At 41.9% G+C, this 21,737-nt stretch overlaps 1 non-coding gene across 1 annotated transcript; it reads left to right on the top strand.

Annotated features, from left to right (window-relative positions):
- Positions 1–6,984: 6,984 nt before the first annotated feature.
- Positions 6,985–7,146, top strand: LOC147452060 (U1 spliceosomal RNA). The gene has a single exon (XR_015189041.1). It is a non-coding gene; the product is annotated as a U1 spliceosomal RNA (small nuclear RNA).
- Positions 7,147–21,737: the final 14,591 nt, after the last annotated feature.

The raw sequence follows: 21,737 nt of genomic DNA, 5'->3' as shown, positions 1-21,737 counted from the left end.
TGGTTTTGGATATGCTTTTAGGTCTCTACCATCAAATTTTTAGAATTTCAGAGTTATGGTCATTTCGTTTAAAATATGGTTTTCAACAGTTTTGTCCTTGATCTTTCAGCCCAAATTTGATGGTATTGCTTTCTACTTACCCTACTCCTATGTACTAAAAAGAAACTAGAAACAAAAACAAACAAAACAACGTAAATGAAATTCAAAGCGGAAAATAAAACAACACTCTGAAAGCATAGAGAAAATCAAAGAATGAAATGCTTTTGACTATCTCACTCACAACTCTCTTTACCTATACATAATAGATTTAGCAAGTCCTTGACCTCTAGACTCTATCAAGCACTAAACCTCGTGTCTAGCTGCTTCACTGCTAAGGTGTAAATGGAATGGTTTGGAAAAGAACACTCTAAACGCGCACTATTTCACTCACCGTCTAAGGGTCATTCCCCGACAACAACACCAATGTTAGTGGGTCGCCGTGATCAGACGTCTGTAGCATAGGTGTTTGGCACTAACATAATGTCAATACTCAGGGAAGCGACTCAAATGGGGCACGTAGACTCTTTGAGGTTGTCGGTCCTCAAGAAGTGTACCTAACAAGCAAACCACCACTCAATGACTGGAAAATCGGCCTATGTCCTTTCTTACTGCTCTAGGTCATCACGCCATTTTGTTGACTAAACAGACTTGAATCGTCACAAAACTTTGAGGGAAGCTTCCCTAGGCCTAAAGGGACAAGTCCAAGTCTCATCCAATTCTGGCAAGGTACATGGATCGCGATCCATCATGACCCAAGTCACAAAAACTGCAACAAAATTATCCAAACAGGTCTCCCTAAGGTCTAATAACACTCTCCTATGGTCAAAACGTCAAAAAATAGTGATTTAAGCACTCAAATACGAAGAGTAGGCTTGTAGACACATAGTCACGGACCACAACAGAATCTGTAATGCTTATACTAGAATGAAAGAGCAAAGAAAGAGAAACACAATGCAAGTTTTAGAGTCCAAATTGGATTACCCAATCACAAAATACGCTGATTACAAGTTGGAGATGAGAAGCTGCTTGAGCGTACGTACAATAGAGCTCTTTATTCTCCAAAAGATAAGCTTCCTTTCACATTAAAGTTATTGTCTTTTATACCTAGGACTTTCTCAATGGCCAATGGCCGACTCACATGGGCCTTTACAGATATCATGACATAACTACAACTTAGGGAATCTACTGCTACTATGGAATTAGGATTTACACCCAATGTAGCTACACTAGCTCGGAAAAATAATAGAGTACAAATGCATTAAAAATGTGGTTTCTGGCTAGGTGAGTGCCCGTTTAGTGAGTCCACCAACAAAGTGCCAATAGAGCTGCATGAGACAGCTGGGCAACACAATTGGAGATAGAGATCACCAAAAGAGATGGAACCTCAGCACGTGACTTGGACAAAGGATAGGGAGAAAGAGTATGGGGAATATGAACATGGGAAGAGCTTGGAGAATCTTTGTCTATTCCACCTACCATGGAGGAATTTCTTTACAAATCCACTAAAGAGTTCTTTATCATTCATAGCAAGGCAAGAAGAGTGGCAACAATACACCAAGCAAAGGATGCACAAATTGTGTTAATCACTTTATGTAATATGCTAGATAAAAAATTTGACCCAAAAGTACTTGATAAAAGTAAAGGTAGAAAGAGATATGCCATTGTCAAAAATAAAAAACCCAAAGTAATTGATCAAAGTAAAGGTAGAGAGAAAGGGCTGATTGGAAGCCAATAATCAAAAACTTATGAGAGTTGTTTATGGTTGCCTCCCACTGAAAAGTACACGATGACAAGGGAGTTTATGGAATTAACCACATTGCAGAATGCATAGTTACGTATCATCAAGGGAGTATGGATTGATTTAACCACCTACCCTTGTGAAAGAAGGTGCTCATGGTATGATCATGAATATGATTTGAGGGCCAGTCCTTAGGATATCAGTTTCCCAAACATTCCCCACCATTAGGGGAGCCTTGTAGTCGACATCCAAGAATCATCTTTATAAATATTGTAGAAGTTCATGAAAGTGCTCTACTTTATGATAAGCTCTGAGTATGTTAGGTATTCCCATCCTACACTCTATGGATGATTGCTTGCTTTATCCCTATTTTTTGTGGTGCATGTATGTGCCTATGGGCTACATTAGAAGACCTAGGAAAAAAGTTGGAGTTTCTATTTATGATGATACTTGGGGGAGCCAACGCATTCAACCACACCTCTCTTGCCATGTAAAGGTACACGGAGCATGGGCAACTAGTTGATGCCAAGCCTACTGCTTTATGGACATAAACTCCAGATCGGATGCAAAGATAGAAGGAAATATGAAGGGCCATTTGTAGCTCTTGAAAGAACATGCGTGAAGTAGTCCAAGTGTCAACACTTGTAGTCCATGACATATAGCCCCATTTTATAGAGGCAAGGTAGGAATACACTAGGCAAGCAACCGAACATTGATAGAATCATTCATCCCCCAAGACCTCTTTACCTGCCTTATCACCAAAGGGGTCAACAATGAGGTTGCAAGTGGGGTGGGCACCAACTCAAAAAGGGGGTTGTGTGGTCAAGAGAGGGAGTGAATAGGGTTGGGGAATTGGGGAAATATCGATGTACATTGTGATTCCTATTCTTCTCTCTTATGTAGAAAAATATGATTTCCATAGCTAATCATACGATCACTAGCCTTGCATTGAAAATCAAAGGATGCATGCCAAATCCAATGGTGCTATCATGCATGGCCGACAACCCCCTAGGGAGGGATGGAAACAAAGAGAGAAGAAGAAGAAGCAAAGTACAAACATTGTAGGAAATAAATTGGGCTTGATGGATAACCTTGGCTATCTCCCGCCTATGATCCTACATTCCTTGCTTTTGAAAGGTTCTTAACACTTAAATGGCCCGTTATTTTGATCCCACGAGCCTTGTCAAAATCTTAAAGGAATGTTGAGAAGCTTGTGAATTTTTTGTATGACTTTTGGCATTTCCAAAGCTTTGCATTGCCCTTCCAAGTAGATTCATTGCTAAATTGCATTTTTTAGCATTTCTCCTTTTATCCCAGATCGAGCAACTCATACTGTAAGGTGTACACCAAAGCTGGTCTTCTTTGTTACAGGCTATCAATCACTCACCAGAGCTTGTGCCCCCCTCCCCCCCTTTACTATGAGGCAAGCTTCCCTTTTGTAGACTCTTGGAGCCCCACGCTTTGTCAAGAAATAGATCTTCACCCCAGCCTTCTTGGGCACATCTTCGCTAGTAGGTAGGATCTAGGAGCTAGTTGCTACGCTGGAACGCCAAGGTGGGGCATGTAACGTGGCACTACACGACACCCCCCCCCTCGATAAGCGAATGTTGGGGAATTGGGCTTCATACATTCCACAAGGGCTATGGTCATGGAGCCGTTGATCTCGCTCCAAAAATGATAACTATCCGGACCTATCATCTACACTACCTTATATGGGCCAAACTAGGGATGCTTGTGTTGAGGATTTTCCTTTAAAGAGGGTAGTAAACAATGACCTATGCATTATCTCGATAATGAAAATGACTGCATCTCTTAGTATAGGAGGCATGTGTACAAGTCAATAACATGACCTCAACTAGGCTAGGGGGGACTTTAGGATCTCTACCATACAATGCTTTAGACATGCTTATTCTTGTAGAGGATTGAGAAGATGTATCGTATGCATGTGTTGCATATGGTAGGATTTCGTTTAGTGCTAATTCAATGGGACTCAACATATGCAGCAACGGCGTAAATTTGATTGTCCTTACGAGTATTGTGAGCCATTTGTTTGGGTTGATAGGGAGATGTGAAGAGCTATTTACTAACAAATCATTTTGTAAGTAATTGCATCACTTCACTCTTATAGCAATTGTTGGTGATAGATGTGCCTATAGGCTAGGGGACTTTAGGGTCTCTACCATACAATGTTTTAAATGGCTTTATTCTTGTAGAGCATTAAGTAGATGTATTGTATGCATGTGTTGCATATGGTAGGATTTCATCCCAATGGTAATGCAATAGATCAACATAGGCAATCATCACTTATTTAATTGTCCAATTCAGGATTTTTGTGAGCCCATTTGTTTGGGGGTGATTGGGAGATGTCAAGAGCCATTGAATGCCAGAGCATTTTGTAAGTAATTGCATCACTTCACTCTTCTAGCAATGTATGTTTGTGTACCAACCTTTGAATGCATGAAGCCCTAAATGTTACCGCCTACGCGCATGCGTAGTCGGAGCTAGCTTCCACACACAACATGCTGCCTTCTAGGCTTGCCAATATGTGATATCATGGATCCACTCTGTGCCACCGTGCTGCACCTGTCTGGGCAGCTTATTGTTTCCCCTGAGCGAGTTGTTGTGTGCCACACCTGCACGGGCTGGTGTAGGGCGTTGCACTACCTCTACCATTATTACTTGTGCCTAACACCTTAGCATCACCCAAAATTATGGGAGATCCTTGCTACTACTGAACATGCATGAACCACAAGGTGCAGCATGTATGCAAGGATCCCATATAGCCCTATTTTGCACCCGTGGCTAATCACAATAGAAGACTATCTCCATGGGCTACAATAACAAAAGCTAGCTCCATGGGCTGCAATTCCCTATGGCTAGCATATAAGAATGGAAAAAATGGCCCTTTTCTGGACTCGACCCAGAAAACACAGTCCAAAATGAAATCCTTCTCACTGCAACACACACACTTGAAGGTGCTGTCCTATTTGTGGAGTGATCCCAACGAGACCCTCCTAGCACAAATGGCATGGGAGAGGATAAGATAACATACAAAACATCTATGCGACAAACACTAGCATCAATCTCTACACACAAGAATTTGGACAATGAAAATTCACCATCGATTCCCAACATCGGCTTTCATGTGCCCCCCTTGCTCTCCTCTCTTGCTAGTAGCATCCCATACCACCCTATGCAAGAGGGTAGAGAGCATGTCAAGCTAGGCCATCATGGCCTCATGAGCTCTAATGGATTTCTGTACGCTACCATGGCATCTGTATGACCAAGAAGAGGACTAATACTAATGTTAGTCTCATACTAGATCCATCCTGCACACATGACATGACACAATCCATACGCATGCATAACGAGTGTAGAGAGAAGACATCTGATTCACCTCCTAGCCAAAGAGACAAGACGGGCTCACCCCCAAGCCTAAGAGCCTATAGCTAATGGTCTAGCCTCTACACCAAGGACTTGATGCCCCATACCTCCAAGCTCACACTAATACGGGTGTACAAGTAGAGCTCTCAAGGGCCTAGAGTACAAGTGTGGTCATCACACAAGATAGCTAAAAAATGACCCTAGGGTCTTATTAATAGTATTCCTTAATTGCCCTAACCATAGGGCCATGTTCACACTTGGTCGGACATAGCTGAGGTGCCCATCCTGATGTCTGTGTACATAACAGGTTGTGTGGTCAAGATACGAAATGATGAGGGTAAAGAAATGTTGATATACATTGTGAGCATATCTTAGCTTCTTATCCTTCTTTTTGTAGAAGAGTGAAAATACCATAGCTAATCATATGGTCACTAGCCTCGCATTTACAAATGAAGTATGCGGGCTAGATCCAATGGTTCTATACCACCTGGGGAGGGATAGAAACAAAACGGAGAAGACGAAGAAGCAACAAAGTATAAACATTGTAGGAGGAAAATTGATCCCATGAGCCTTGTCAAAATCCTAGAACACTGCTTAGGAGCTTGCAAATCTTTTGTATGACTTTTGGCTTTCCCAAGCTTTGCGTTGCCCTTCCAAGAGATCCATTGCTAAGTTGCATTTATTAGCATTTCTCTTTTATCCCAAGGCCGTATTAGGGTACGCAGATTCTTGGAGGTTGGTGACGAGGGTGATGTGACTGTGCCTGTAAGCTCCCAAAAGTCTCCTTTATCTTGTTGTTGTAAGGTGGCTTCCTATGCTGTATATGCCATGCCTGTGAAGATAAGCAAGCAGCGACATAGTTAGTGACGCCCTTCGATATTTGATAGTGGAACCACACTCTTGTAGTGCTAAAAGCCAGCTAGCAGGTGGGTGTGATTTGTTTAGCAAAGGAATGATTGGCTGGTAGTCAGCTTTGACCTGGATTGAATTGCCATGAAGGTGCAGGCGGAATTTTGCAAACGCCCATACAATTGCTAGGAGCTCTTTCTCTGTGGTGGAGTAGTTTAGTCCAGGCTCGGTGGGAGCGCGACTACTAAAAGAGACCGGTTCCTACGTGTTTTCTTCATCTTGTTGCAGTAGCATCAGTCTGTACTAAAAATGGCTTTTGAAAATCTGCGTAAGCGAACATGGTAGGCCTTTGTATTGGTATTTTCAACTTTGTAAAACTATCCTCACAAGCTGTGTCCCGTTGGTACTTAACACCTTTAGTTTTGTTAGAGGTGCTTCTAAATGAGGGAAGAATCCCAATGATAAAGTGACCAAACCAAGAAAACTTTGTAAACTTTTGAAATCGGTTGGTGCAAGGTATGCTTGTTTTGCCATGACCTTTGCTGAGCTGATATGATATGATATGGTACATCCTAGGAACTTGAGCTACAGTGGCTCCCCATTTACTATTGCATTGTTGACTTTAAGGAGGTTCCTCGACTGTTAAAAAAGAATGTCAACGACGACCTAAAGCTTGAGCCTTAGGTACCGATTGGTGGGAGGGTTTAGGCAAAAGCGTAGGATCATGGTTAGGCACCTAATGATATGCATTAGGCCATAAGCGTGAGAAGGAATTGGTGGATATACTACGGCAATCAACGAGGCTGGCATAATCATGCCATACACGGCAACGAACGTGAGAAAGGAAGCAGAAGAGAATATTCCACTAATAACTGCCACAGGCGACCGCGTCCTAGGCACGCTACCAGCATATCCCATAAGGACTGCCTCTTTCGGGCGCAGGTATAAAAATCGGCGCGGGAAGATGGGAAGGCATACTTACCTGGGCGGGGTCAATCGGTGAGCAAGAAGGCCGATGGCCTAGGGTCGGCCCCTCCATTGCACTGCGGACGGGCCGCACCCTAGCATCTCCCCTCTGCGGGAGAGTGCACGTCATAATTTGTGGCAGCGGGGGCTCGCGTTCGCGCGGCCCCCATTCCAATCTTGAGTGAAATTCTTCGTGCGTAAATGTCTGTGCCCTGCAGATTTGTCGATCCCTCGCGCAGCCCCCCAGGTCTCCGCTCATCGATCATCGTCTGCATGTGTTTGCTCTGCAGGCTTGTCGTTCTCTCTCACACCCCCCTCCACTGAAAGCTTTGAAGTTTTAAGTCTGCGCTCTGCAGGCAGATTGTGAAACCTCCTGACAACATTTAAGGAGCTGCAAGCCTGGAATTAGGATATGTGATTATGCATGATACTTACATCTTTGCAATTACATCTTGGAACAAAGAGGAAGAGGTGAGCTTGCTGTTCTTCTGCCCTTGCTTCTACGGGAAGGATCCCTCTCATCCTATTCTAGGCCGCTCAACACTCCTGTCAAGAGCAAGGACATGTTGGAAGAAACAGGCATGATGGGGGACATTCAAATCGATCGCATTTTGTTTAGCGCAGGGGCTAGAACGCGGGCTTTGGTAGCCAGAATCCCTATGACGGTCTCACGATTCTACAATGGGCGTTGAGAACGAGCGACACGGCGGCAGAAGCCGTCGGAGTCCTGGCAGGCCAGTTGCTTTTGGGCCACGATGCCTATAAAAGCGTGCCCATGGGGTGGTTTGGGCTCTTGCTTGCATACAACAGTTTGACACCGCTTTCTTTGGGGGCAACTTCTTTCCAGCCTGCAAGGTACAAAAGGCAACGTCTCTTCTCCAGGGCAATGCTCATACATGGTGGTTGACCATAGTAAAGCTCTAAAAACGTGAGTAAAGTTCAAGAGAGCGTTTACTTTGGCATGGTTGACTGAGCACTATGATCACGACGTGATTACGGCTTGGAAACATCTAAGGATGCGGAAAGACGATACCCTGGCTACGAATTGTCAACGATTTTGGGACACTTTTTTTCCTATTGCTTCTCCCTTTTTTGGAGGGATTCTGTAGCAGATTGTCTAAAGAGGTTTGGAGATGCAAGAGCATCCAGAACAGAAGCTCAGTTTCTCCATGCATTCATGCTCCTTGACTTACCCATCGGACAAGCCACTGTCCAAGTCAACGGGGAAAGAGTCTTCCAAGGAGAAGCATAAGTGCAAGAAACAGAAGAAACACATGAAGGCTCAACCAATGAATACAATTTTCCGCCAACGAAAAAGGGATCAAGTCGAAGACCAAGATGAAGGATAAGTCAAAGACTTGCAAGCACTCAGAAGAAACACATGAAGGCTCAACCAATGAATACAATTTTCCGCCAACGAAGAAGGGATCAAGTCGAAGACCAAGATGAAGGATAAGTCAAAGACTTGCAAGCACTCAATTCTCCAGTGACAAGAGTCAATGAAAGAAGCAGCATGTGATGGACATGGGGCATTGGCTAAGCATGCGACATGAGAGGTCACCTTTTCCCAGCTATTTGGGCGCTTTGGGTCTTTTGATGCAGATATTGGTGTGTGTGGCCCTACAACATTGGTAGGGGTGCTTATAAACCGGTGCTTTTGGACATCACTACACTTGGATGACATGAATTGGTATCAAGCCTGGCATGAGGCATAGATGGCCGGGCAATATGAGCATGCCGTGGATGGAAAGCCACTATCTAATAGCTGGGTTGAGTTCAAAGACAAGCTCAAGGCTCATTTTATGCCACCCCAATAACTTGATCGCTTGAAAGAGGATTGACAAGGCCTCAAGCAAAATGCGATTTCTGTTATGTCTTTTTATTGCCGTATTTTGTAGATTCGTGTGAAATTCAAATGAGGATTGCTAAGAGGCTTTCCTCCTTGGTTTGGACAAGTACATCAAATACGATGTAGAAGTCTTAGCTAGACCCTACTGATCACAATGCCACCGTCAGGATAACTTCTAAGCAAGAAATGAAGCACAACAAAGGTAAATCGAAGGAGAACAAGTCGAGTATCTTATAGAACAAACAAACTTAGCAGAGTGGTAAGAACAATGGTAAGAACCACAACTCATCTCCTTCTCAATCTTCAACTACACCTAGAGCATAGAACTCTTTACCAAACAGTGATAAAAAAACCTTCTCACTTTTGCACTACACCTAGAGCACATAACTCTGTACCTAATAACTTTAGAAAAAGGAAAGGCTAAAACTAAGAACCCCCCTTGTTGGGTTCTAAGATCTTACTATTGGGTCTACACCATGGGAAATACTCTTGTGATGGCCATGTATATGATGCTTCAAGTTTTGCTATTGGTTTTATATTAGCTCAGCCAAGAGAGAGGACTATGGATTTTCCTATATCATATACCAGCAGACAGCTAATCCTAGCAGAAAAAAATTACACAACTATTGAAAGGGAAGTTCTTGGAATGGTGTATGCAATCAAAAAATTCAGATATTACTTGTTAGCTAACAAGTTTTTCTTTTTTGTGACTCATCAAGCCTTACTCTATTTGGTGAACAAGCCGTGAAACACAAGAGGAATAATAAGATGGTTCATCATCCTACTTGAATTTGACTTCACAGTGGTAGTCAAAAAGGGCACCACGTACCAAAGAGTGGATCACTTGTCAAGGATCACCTCAGCGGAAGCAACCACGATTTGTCAAATGCTTATCCGTTCTTTGTGGAAATGATTCCTAGATGGTCAGAAGATTTAGTGTCCCTAATGACTATAGTGCAAGTAGATTCCCAAATACCACTTCCTATTTCACCACGATTGATAGAGCAATCCGCCTTATATCAATTGCTGGTTGAAAGACTATATCGTAAAAACAAGCATGAAATTCTGCTTTTGTGCATTAACCTGTTCATCTCCTTGAGGTCGAGAAAGCCAAAAAAAGCCCTAGGTTAGCAGAATCCCCACAAAGAAAGCGAGTGTAAAAATGACCATTCCGGCCAACTCAGTCCACCAAATATGACCAAAACTGATAGGGCACATAGCAAAGACCTATAGAACATTCCTGTGACCAGATGACCAGGGTTGGGAGGGAGGGATGTTTCTATACCTATTAATCTTAATTTTGTCTCAGAGTCGGAATTCCATTCTTTCTGACTTCACAAACAACTTCCGCTCCTTCTCAATCTTCAACTACACCTAGAGCATAGAACTCTTTACCTAACAGTAATAAAAAAACCTTCTCACTTTTGCACTACGCCTAGAGCACATAACTCTGTACCTAACAACATTAGAAAAAGGAAAGGCTAAAACTAAGAACCCCCCTTGTTGGGTTTCAAGATCTTACTATTGGGTCTACACCATGGGAAATACTCTTGTGATATATGGATATACACAACACTCCTTTTGTGATTCATGTATGCAAGTTGGAGTAGCTAATTTTAGTCGTTACATATTGTAAATGATTCATAAAGAAAAATATAGTGTGTGATTTTCTTTGAGCTGTTGGGTATAGCCTATGGGAAACAGTCTTGTGAGAGATATATACACACCACTCCTTTTGTGATCCATGCATGCAAGTTGGAGTAGCTAATTTTAGTCGTTATATATTGTAAACGGTTCATCAAGAAAAATATAGTGTGTTATTTTCTCTGTGATCGACCTAATTTTAGTCGTTATATATTGTAAACGGTTCATCAAGAAAAATATAGTGTGTTATTTTCTCTGTGATCGACCTTTCTCTCTCTCTCTCTCTCATTCTATTTCTTCTACTCACCCTCCTCTCATGGCTAAGCTTCACTTCCATCCACCATAGCCATGCCCCCTAATAGTGGTATCAGAGTGCTAGGTCGGTGGGTCCCTTGGTCGTCTTATTGGTGCCAAGAATTGGTGCAACAAAAGCATTCTAAAACACGGCTTGACAGAGATTGCAACAAATGTCGAGGATGGCAAACTAATATGAGCATGGCATTCTAAAATGCTACAAGTTTTGAAAGTGTTGGTGGTCTTGCAAGAAGCACTGCAGTTGGTGGACTTGAAAGTGTTTTTTGCATTCCAAAAAGCTATTGCTCGACTTGGATGGCGGCGTCAATGGAGCATGGATGAAAGGGCCCATGTCAGGGATTATAAGGGGATATGATCAAAATACTGGACCCCAGTCTGCCCACATTATGCAGGGACAACTCATTTCCAACTTTTTCAGTTTCTGTTCACACTGGCTCTTCTCTTCTTGTGTAAACCCTAGGGGGTTCCCTTCACCTATAAAAGGGGACCTCTTCTTCCTTGAAAAGAACTCAAGCATGCAAGCCATTGATGAGAGGAATTCATGAGGGAGTGAGTAGTAATGCCATAGCCATTAATAGAAGCCTAAGCCTACACTTTCTCTTAGAAGAAGACTAGCCATTCTTGCAACAAGCTAACCTTGGAAGATCAACTCTAATCAAAGAAGGTCTTGCACTTGGTGTATCAATCAAAGTGGAATTATCCACTCTTCTTCTCTCTCCATCAATAATGGTGCCGAAGGGTTTGTCAAGTAAGATGTGTTCTACATTGATGTTTTCTTGATTTCTTGTTGTTTTCATTTTCATCTCTAATCCAACATATATATATATATATATATATATATATATATATATATATATATATATATATGTATCTAATCTCATCTCCTTAACCAAACCTATCTCTCTCATTCTTAGTAATTCATCCTCTCTACAAATTCTTGGTTCTCTTTGCTACAGGTACATCTCTCCCCGCAGTATCCTTATTGCCTACGGGCAAGAATAGGGCTTGGGAAGGAAACTTCTCATCTCTTCACTTCTCTCATATCTACATTTCTCACATACTATCCTAGATGAATAACCCACATGATGATAATTTCTATCGCTTTCACTCTGTACGATCTATTAGAATTAATGTATGGATTAGCCGTAAAATACACTTTCAACAACGTATAGTGTTTCTCTTTGGCCCAGAAAGGCTCAATGAAATACTTCTTTCACCGGATCCCATCATACTACCTCTTATAGACTATAACTTTTCTTTTGATGTAAGCGTAGTTATCTTGCTATGAACCAAGATTGTATACACAATTAATCCACATCACTAGACAAAACATATATATTTGGTCAGTCAAGATTGTGAAGGAGTACGAGCGGAAGTGCGATGCGAGAGAGAGTGCGAGAAGAAGAGCACGACGATATGGCGAACTCGCTCTACTGTAATGTATAGAGCATAGTGAGTTCTTATTAGGTTTTTACAAAAGAATATGTGTACATACCTGGCGGCCCGCCCACTTACCTCAGCGACCACATTGGGTTTTATACCCCAACAACCTCCCACTTAAAGTCCAATGTGGTACTTTAAGTGTGGGAGAAGCTACTATACAAGCTAATATACAAGAGATGTAGAGAAGTGATGTACTACCCTACACCTAACTGCTTGCGAAAATGTGCAAAGCTCTCTGATGGAAGTCCTTTTGTAAGTAGATCAGCAGGATTTTCTGTGGTGTGAACTTTGACAAGCTGAAGTTGCTTATCCTCGAGCATTTCCCTGATGAAATGATACTTCACATCCATATGCTTTGTCTTTGAGTGATAAACTGGATTACGAGCCAATTGTATAGAACTTTGACTATCACAATATAACACAGGCATCTCTTCTTTGATTCCCAAATCTGTTACTAGTCGATTAAGCCAAATTGATTCTTTGCATGCCTCTGATGCTGCAACATATTCAGCCTCTGTAGTAGACTGAGTAACACAATCTTGTAATCTAGAACGCCATGATACTGCTCCACCAGCCAATGTAAAGACATACCCTGACGTAGACCTTCGGTTGTCTAAGTCACCTGCCAAATCTGAGTCTGTAAAACCCTTTACACTTAGCTCCTGACTCTCATAGCATATACGCATACTCTTTGTAGCTTTCAGGTATCTCAATATTCCTTTCACTGCCTCCCAATGTTTCTTGCCTGGGTTTGACATGTATCGACTTACTACTCCCACTGCAAATGCAATGTCTGGGCGAGTAGCAATCATTGCATACATCAAACTACCCATTGCAGAGGCATATGGAATCTTATCCATTTCAGCATGTTCTTCCTCAGACATAGGACAATCTTGTTTGCTAAGTTCACATATGGTGGCAATGGAACACTCAATGCCTTTCCCTTCTCCATATTGAAACGTTGCAAAACCTTGTCAATATACTCTGTTTGAGATAACCAAATCAACTTCTTTGATCTGTCTCTCTCAATGCGCATACCAAGTATATGACTTGCCTCACCCATGTCTTTCATGTCAAACGATTTTGCCATCTTTGACTTCAAAGCTGAAATTTCTTCCAAGTGCTTGCCAGCAATTAACATGTCATCCACATACAAAATAAGGATCAACCAACTACCATCCTTAGCCTTCTTTGTATATAGACAGTGATCAAACTCACTACGTTTGTAGCCTTGAGAAAGCATAAACTTGTGGAACTTATGGTACCATGCCCTCGGTGATTGTTTTAAGCCATAAAGACTCTTTAACAACTGGCATACCAAATCTTCCTTGCCTTTCTCAACAAACCCTTCTGGCTGCTGCATGTAAATTTCCACATCTAAATCACCATGCAAGAACGCTGTCTTGACATCCATTTGGTGCAACACCAAATCTAATATGGCAACCAATGCAAGAAAGCATCTCAATGTAGTCATCTTGACCACCGGAGAGAAGACTTCATCTAAGTCAATGCCTTGTTCTTGCTTCAAGCCCTTGGCAACAAGCCTTGCTTTGTACTTTGGCTGACTATCATGAGCGGTGATCTTATACCTGTAAACCCATTTACAAGGTAGAGCCTTTTTGCCCTGTGGTAATTTAACTAGCTTCCATGTCTTGTTTTTATGCAGAGCTGTCATCTCTGACTGCATGGCCAATTGCCAATTCCCGGAGTCCTTCATTTGCACTGCTTCCTTGTAACATGAAGGCTCATTGCAATCAGTCAACATGACATAGTTCATAGATGGAACAAACCTATCAGGAGGTCGCGTGACACGTCCAGATCTACGCACAATAGGTGGATCAGGCTCAGCCACAACCTGTGGTTCCACTCTATCCTGTCCTTGCTCCTCTTGAGCCCTGACATTTTGTCTTGCACGTGCAGGTCCATCTTCTTGGAAGACAAATCTTCTAATCTCCTCAACCCTCTGTGGTTTAGAATGATATTTGGATTCATTAAAGTGAACATCATTGCTGCGGACAACCTTTCTGGATTCGGGATCCCAAAGTCTGTACCCCATCTCACCAGAATTACCATAGCCTAGAAAGATGCACTTTCTACTTTTTGGCTCAAGTTTATTCCTAAATTCCTTTGGAACGTGAGTATATGCCTCACAACCAAAGACTCTGAGATGCTTGTATGAGGGCATTTTGCCTGACCATACCATCTCTGGCACTGAATCCTTCTGCAAAACCTTGCTAGGAGATCTATTTACAAGATGAACAGCTGTTGATACAGTTCCATCCCAAAACCCATTTGGCAGCTGTGCATTAGACAACATACTTCTGACCTTATCTTGTATGGTCCTATTCATCCTCTCAGCAACACCATTTTGAGGAGGATTGTAAGGAGCAGTAAGTTCACGTTTTATACCTTTTGACTCACAAAAGTCCTGAAAGGCCTTTGAAACATACTCTCCACCATTGTCAGTGCGTAAGCATTTAAGCTTCTTGCCACTCTGATTCTCCACAAGTGTCACAAACGTTTTGAAAACACTAAACGCTTCATCCTTGTGCTTGAGAAAGTAAACCCATACTTTTCTCGAGTAATCATCTATAAATGTCATAAAGTAAGAAGCTCCCCCTAGAGATAGGTTAGGCATAGGTCCACACAAATCACTATGAACAAGTGCCAACTGTGTATCTCTTCTACTGCTTCTATGCTTATGTGGCTACTGTGTTTGCTTACCATACAGACAATGTTCACATAATTCAAAATCATTAAATGAAAATCCAGGCAAATAACCAGAACGAGACAAGATTTCCATTCCCTTCTTGGACATATGTCCTAACCGGCTATGCCACAAAGAAACGTTCGGCTGCTCGGTTACATTGATTACATTTTTAGAGACATTTGATACATAAATCATGTAAAGTCCTCCAGACTTTACTCCATGTGCTACTGTCATAGAATCCTTGGATATCTTCCACATGTTCTGTCCAAAAATGGTGACGTAGCTAGCATCATCAAGTAAACCTGTGCTGATCAAGCTCTTTGTAATTGCGGGAACATGTCTCACATTCTTCAGCGTGAAAGAAGAGCCATTCTGAAACTTCAATTGAACATCTCCAACACCTAAGATCTCACATGTCTACCCATTGCCTAGCCGAACATGATCTTTAGTGGTCACATAAGAGGTAAACCACTCCTTGTTTGGAGACACATGAAGTGATGCCCCTGAGTCTATAATCCAGTCACTCAGTGCATTTCCATCAGATGTTGTAAGAAGAGCTGATTCCATTGTATTCTTCAAGAAGTTGATGTCTCCTGACACTAGACTGTCATCCTCTGCAACAGTGTTTGTCACATTTATTTCTTGAATCTTCACTGAGGACTTGTTCTTCTCACCATGGTCTTCAGATTTCTCTTTGCCTTTTTCTGCTTTCCATTCTCTGCAGTCTCTTTTCATGTGACCCTTCTTGCCACAATGGTAGCATTCTATGTCACTCTTGCCTTTAGCACTGCGGGACTTGCTACGAGACTGATTCCTCTTTCCACCTTTGTACTTTTCTTTGGTCCTTCCCCTGACAACTAAGGCTGTTCCTTTGCCTTTGTCCATTGTCTTTCTATTGGTTTCTTCAGTAAGCAGACTTCCTTCTACACCTGCTATGCTCAAACCATCTGGAGCTGTGCAAAAAGTGTCCCAACTTTCCGGCAATGTGATCAACAGGAACATAGCTCTAACAGGTTCATCAAACTTGACACCTTGAGCTGACAACTGACTATAGATTGTGTTGAATTCATTCAGATGATTGGACATAGGTGTCCCTTCTTTCATCTTCAAGTCAACAAGCTTCTTAAGCCAGTATACCTGTGAAGCTGCACTCTGCTTCTCATAAAGATCACTCAGCTTTAACCATGCTTGATAAGCCGACATCTCGTCTGCTACATTGAAGTAAACGCTTTCTGCCAAAGTCAGCATAATGGTAGAAAGTGCCAATTCATCCATTTCGCTCCATTCATCTTCGTCCATATCTTCTGGTTTTATCCCCTTGAGCTTTATAGGTTTTATCTGCTTCTTTTGTAGCAACACGTGCCAAATCTGCTTCTTCCACAATGGGAAATTGGTTCCATCCAGCTTCTTGATATTGTAAAGAGCAGTGTCCTGTGATCCAGCCATAGCTACGCTTCATAGTAGTTTACTTTCCTGGGAAAAATTCGGCAGAGTTTCCCCTGTAAACTGACCTCTGAACCAATATCAACTTGTTAAATGAACCAAGAAAGCTTCAGATTCTGTTGAAATTTTGGCAGAGTCTCCTTTGTAAAATGGCTCTGGTGTACTAAAAACAGACCAAAAAACAGCTCAAAAAACCACTGTCTCTCTGACACTGTAAGCTGTGGTAAACCTGTCCTGCACATGTACTGTCTCTGACTGTCCTGTCACTGTCCTGTAAGCATTAGACTGCGACAATGCCTCAACGGCAGTAAAGCAAAGATGCAATCCCAACTGTCTAACTCACAATCAATACATCCTAGCTGCCTATCTAAGGGTGCTCGAGGGATCGATCCAAGACCTGTATCACCGAAAGGATCTCAACATTCGAGAATCCCCCAGCTCAATAAAACCTCACTCGACCCTCAACAAAGGCTGCAGTAAATCTGACAGTACATAGACTTCCCACAAAGACATACATCCACAAATTTCCCACTGTATGCTGTAACCGCTGCGGCGATTGTTTGCTGCGTGACTCACAGCCAGCAAACCCTCAACAGACATACATCATCTCTGACAATACATCCCATGTGGAAGTACCTGCAATGTCAGGATGAAATCTGAAATATCAAGCAGCAAACACAAGCTACCTGATAAACTAGTGGATGTCGCCTACAGTCTGTGTGTAGATACGCCCGTGTCGTACGTGACACGTCTCCAAGAACTGTGAGCCGTCCTTTGATGTGTAGATAGCCACAAATCAACACTCTGGGAGTGTCAATATCCTCAGCACCTGCAGTCGTAGGCCGAAAACCCCAAATTTGCAGAGTCGGATCTGCACCCGTCGAGACCACGTAGTCGAAAATGGCCTGCGCAGACCTTTGTCGAAGCCGAACGGTGGCCGAGATGACCTCAGAATGAAATTCTGACAACACTGAGCCCTTCGGACTCACCCACGAGATTTGGGGCCGTGTCTTCGCCTGTCGAATTTCACTCCAATCTGAGTTGGTGACTCTAGCCTCCTGCAGCGCTGCCCCCAGCCTCGATCTGAGCTCTGATACCAGTTGAAGGAGTACGAGCGGAAGTGCGACGCGAGAGAGAGTGCGAGAAGAAGAGCACGACGATATGGTGAAATCGCTCTACTGTAATGTGTAGAGCATATTGAGTTCTTATTAGGTTTTTACAAAAGAATATGTGTACATACCTGGCGGCCCGCCCACTTACGTGGGCGACCACATTGGGCTTTATACCCCAATAGATTGAATGCCATTAACTCATCTATTAACCCTTTCATACTACCCATGATACGATATGACCATAGCCTTGATGTTTTCATCTTTGTGTTGTTTTGACATTCTCTTTTGTGTTCTTTCTTTGTGTGTGTGAGTGCAAGAGAGAAAGAGTGAGTCTTCTTTGATTGCACTTCTTTCCAAACCCTAGTCTTCATGGCATCTATGGTTTAACTCCTTCATATAGTTTTTGTTGAGTTCTCTCACAAACTCTCACAACCATAAGCCCGGTGCTTTCCTGGCAAGACCGCAAATTTCTCGACATATTTTTGGTGAACCCGACGCGAACAAGCCGGGGTGAGAGTATATAAAGATGGCTAGCAAAGTGGAGCAGCTATATGCTGAAATGAAAGAGCTTGCAGATAGATGCAAATGGCTTGAAGAAGAAGACCAGATTCAAAAAGCGATTGAAAGCACTAGGAAATCCGTATATAATGAGCTTAATATATTCAAAGGCTATGATCCAGAAGGATATCTTGAGTGCTATGTGACAGAGATGAGGCTTCAAGCAATCCCAGAAGCTCGGATGATTGCAGCATTTGTTGAACTTGTGAGTGATGATTTCAAGCACCAAGTTCAAGACTATGCAAGTGTATATGCAAGCAACTGGGGTGAGTTTTCTACAGCTATAACACAGGTATGCTTAGAACATCAAGACCAAGAGATGGAGCACAGTGGAAGTGGATGTGACCAGCTAGAGTTGGTGTCTCCTGTAGGCCATGTAAGTGTCAACACATCCATACATGCTAATTTAGAAGCAGTAATAGATGCATATATTTTGCAAGATGCAAATTTATTGTATACAGATGAAGCAGACATAGTGGAAGCTATTTATGCACGTTTGGGTCTTGTAACCTTCGTATCTCAAGATAATGACTCTCATGATGCTATCCAAGCGCCTAAAACGGCTCAAAGCGACTTAGAGGATGATGCAAACTCGTCGGCTATGATAGATGATTTGGACGCTCCTTTTGATTCGTTTGAAGATGCACATGAGTGTATATACAAGGATGAGGATGCTATGGTTTTGACAGAGGATGTGAAGGGAAAACAGGTGGAAGACGGCTATATTAGTGATGTGCTACAATCTACTTTTGAGCAGATCCAGGAACTTTTACGAAGTTTAGAAGAGCCGGATGCCTATCCTGAAGACATATACCAGGATGAAGAAGTCATTATCAATGCTTTCTTATGCGAGTTTGATGCATGTGGTAGTACCCAAATGGATATACCTAGCTGCGAAAGTGCTAATTTAGAGGGGGTGACTGAAAATCTCTTCCTTTGTGAGTATAGCTCTGCTAGTAGCATTGCGGATTGTGAAGTACCTCAGCTAGACGAGGTGGAAGAAGAAGAGTGCATTGACAGAGTAATATGTATGTCTTGTATATATGGGGTAGCAGATGTGATGCAGATGACTCATGAAATTGTGCCTTATTTAGAGCTAGATGCAACAATCTTTCACAATTCCATGGTAGAGGAAGGAATGACAGATGCAGAGAGGATTGGGGTTCTGCGGATAAAGCTATGAATCTTCAAGATTCACAAATCAAAGATAGAGAAGTGTTTGGGAATGCTATACAGGTTGAAGTGACATCAGAGGATAGAGTAGAAGAGGAAGAAACCTCTTCGGATATGGTCTGTGATTGGGGTGATATTTCTGATCTGTGTGAAGATGCAAATAAAGATGCTTGCCATAAAGTGCCTACTATATAGGGTTTTAAGAATTTCGGTTGCCTGCAGGTATGCAAACAATATCTGAGGCATAAAAGGGATTTAGGTCTTGTGTCACAGGGTATAAATTGCAAGGAGGTTTGTGAGCATCTATCTACTATGGATAGGAAGGGTATACATGGTGATGCCTTGAAGCAAGAAGAGGATGCTAGCTCTATGCTGACACCAGAGTCATGTAATGAAGAAGGGTTCTCCCTAGATGACTGGAGACATGATTCCGTTGAAGATAATTTAGGGATGGGTCAAAAAGGAAGAAGGGGTGAAGATATTGTGTCAGAGACTAACTCCAAGGAGGTTTTCGAGCAGTCAGTTACAAGTGACCGGGAGCATACCTACCAGGATGATTTGGAAAGGGAATTAGACACCATATTTGAGAGGTATGCAAAGTTTTATGCTGTAAAGCTGGAGAGGTATTTGGTAAAAGGTGAGAGAATTGATGAGAGGTTTACCATGCATATTTCTGATTTTTCTCTCAATGTTGAGAAAGGCTATCTAGAGGATTCTTTTGAGAATGAAGATGCAGATTCAGACTTCTATGCGAAAGAGGTACATATGGATTTACAAGTTGGAGAGAAGGTTGAAGTGTAGTTTCAAAAATCTTTCGCGTATATTACGGGAAGCCTGGAAGTGTTTTTTGAAGAGGAGGATGAGGAACTTATGTGTCTTCGTCATGAAGATTTTGCGCATAATGGAGATTTGTTACAGATGTTTTGGAGACAGATGTATATAAAAATTCCTTCTGATCTGAGAGGAATTAAAAGATGCAGAGAATCTCAATGCTTATTACAATACAAGTTTTTGAGTTACCCATATGATCCTGGAGGAGTTCATGGGATGACAGGGGATACAATTGCTTTCACAAGTTACCATGAGGCTGGCACATGCCGGAGGATGTGCAGGTTTAGAGGGGGTGGATGTCGTGCTGTGACACGTACACAGTGGGGACGTATGCTACAAGATTTATCTTGTAACTTTTTAGATACAATGTTATATTTCCTATAATGTACATATACATATTTAAGTATAATAATATGCTTTCTATCTCATCCTATTATTTATCTCATGGGTAACCTATTCTTACTTTACCATCAGAAAATACTATGGGAAAAGCGTCAATAGCTCCGCCTCTTTAACTTGGGGCAAAAAAGCATTGATTCTTTATTTTCTACTATCTCATTATCATCTCACACCTTAGCTAGATCCTATATCTAGGATAAAATCCAATATATATATATTCTATGTATTTTTCTTATTTTTCTTATATTTCGTTCTACTAGGGGGGAATCAAATCCTAGTGGGACACTAGGTGGCATGATTTCAAAGATACACTTATTTTAATGCATTATTGCAAGCATGATTACAAAAATGTGTCAAAGAGCAATGTCATGCTTTCATATGGCATGAGGTGTCCTTTGGAATCAAATGAAAGTCTAAGCTAAGGGGACCATAGGAAGACTTTTGCTGCCAGAAATGGACCCTATTTTGATGATTTTTTTACACAAGGTTCCAATCTGAATTGGAAAACGATTTTATAATGAAAATCGTAGCTAATGAGCTGAAGTTTTGTCCATATTTTTACTTTTTAATTTGGAGCCACGGTTGAGGAGATATGATCAAAATACTGGACCCCAGTCTACCCACATCATGCAGGGACAACTCATTTCCAACTTTTCCAGTTTCTGTTCACACTGGCTCTTCTCTTCTTGTGTAAATCCTTGGGGGTTCCCTTCACCTATAAAAGGGGACCTCTTCTTCCTTGAAAAGAACTCAAGCATTCAAGCCATTGATGAGAGGAATTCATGAGGGAGTGAGTAGTAATGCCATAGCCATTAACAGAAGCCTAAGCCTACACTTTCTCCTAGAAGAAGACTAGCCATTCTTGCAACAAGCTAACCTTGGAAGATCAACTCTAATCAAAGAAGGTCTTGCACTTGGTGTATCAATCAAAGTGGAATTATCCACTCTTCTTCTCTCTCCATCAATAATGGTGCCGAAGGGTTTGTCAAGTAAGATGTGTTCTACATTGATGTTTTCTTGATTTCTTGTTGTTTTCATTTTCATCTCTAATCCAACATATATATATATATCTAATCTCATCTCCTTAACCAAACCTATCTCTCTCATTCTTAGTAATTCATCCTCTCTACAAATTCTTGGTTCTCAAATATGCACTTTTCTGAGCCTAATAACACTACACAAGCTCCTAACAACACCAATGCTTATCACATCAAAATCGAAGAGGAGGGCCATGTTCTACATGCTAAGGGCTACCCACAGAACCAAAATCAAGTCATTTTGAGA

This window comes from Adiantum capillus-veneris, chromosome 8 (genome assembly GCF_014529385.1).
Source record: "Adiantum capillus-veneris isolate H3 chromosome 8, ASM1452938v2, whole genome shotgun sequence".
NCBI classification, from domain to species: Eukaryota; Viridiplantae; Streptophyta; class Polypodiopsida; order Polypodiales; family Pteridaceae; genus Adiantum; species Adiantum capillus-veneris.
This window is presented reverse-complemented; position numbering and strand designations above follow the sequence as displayed.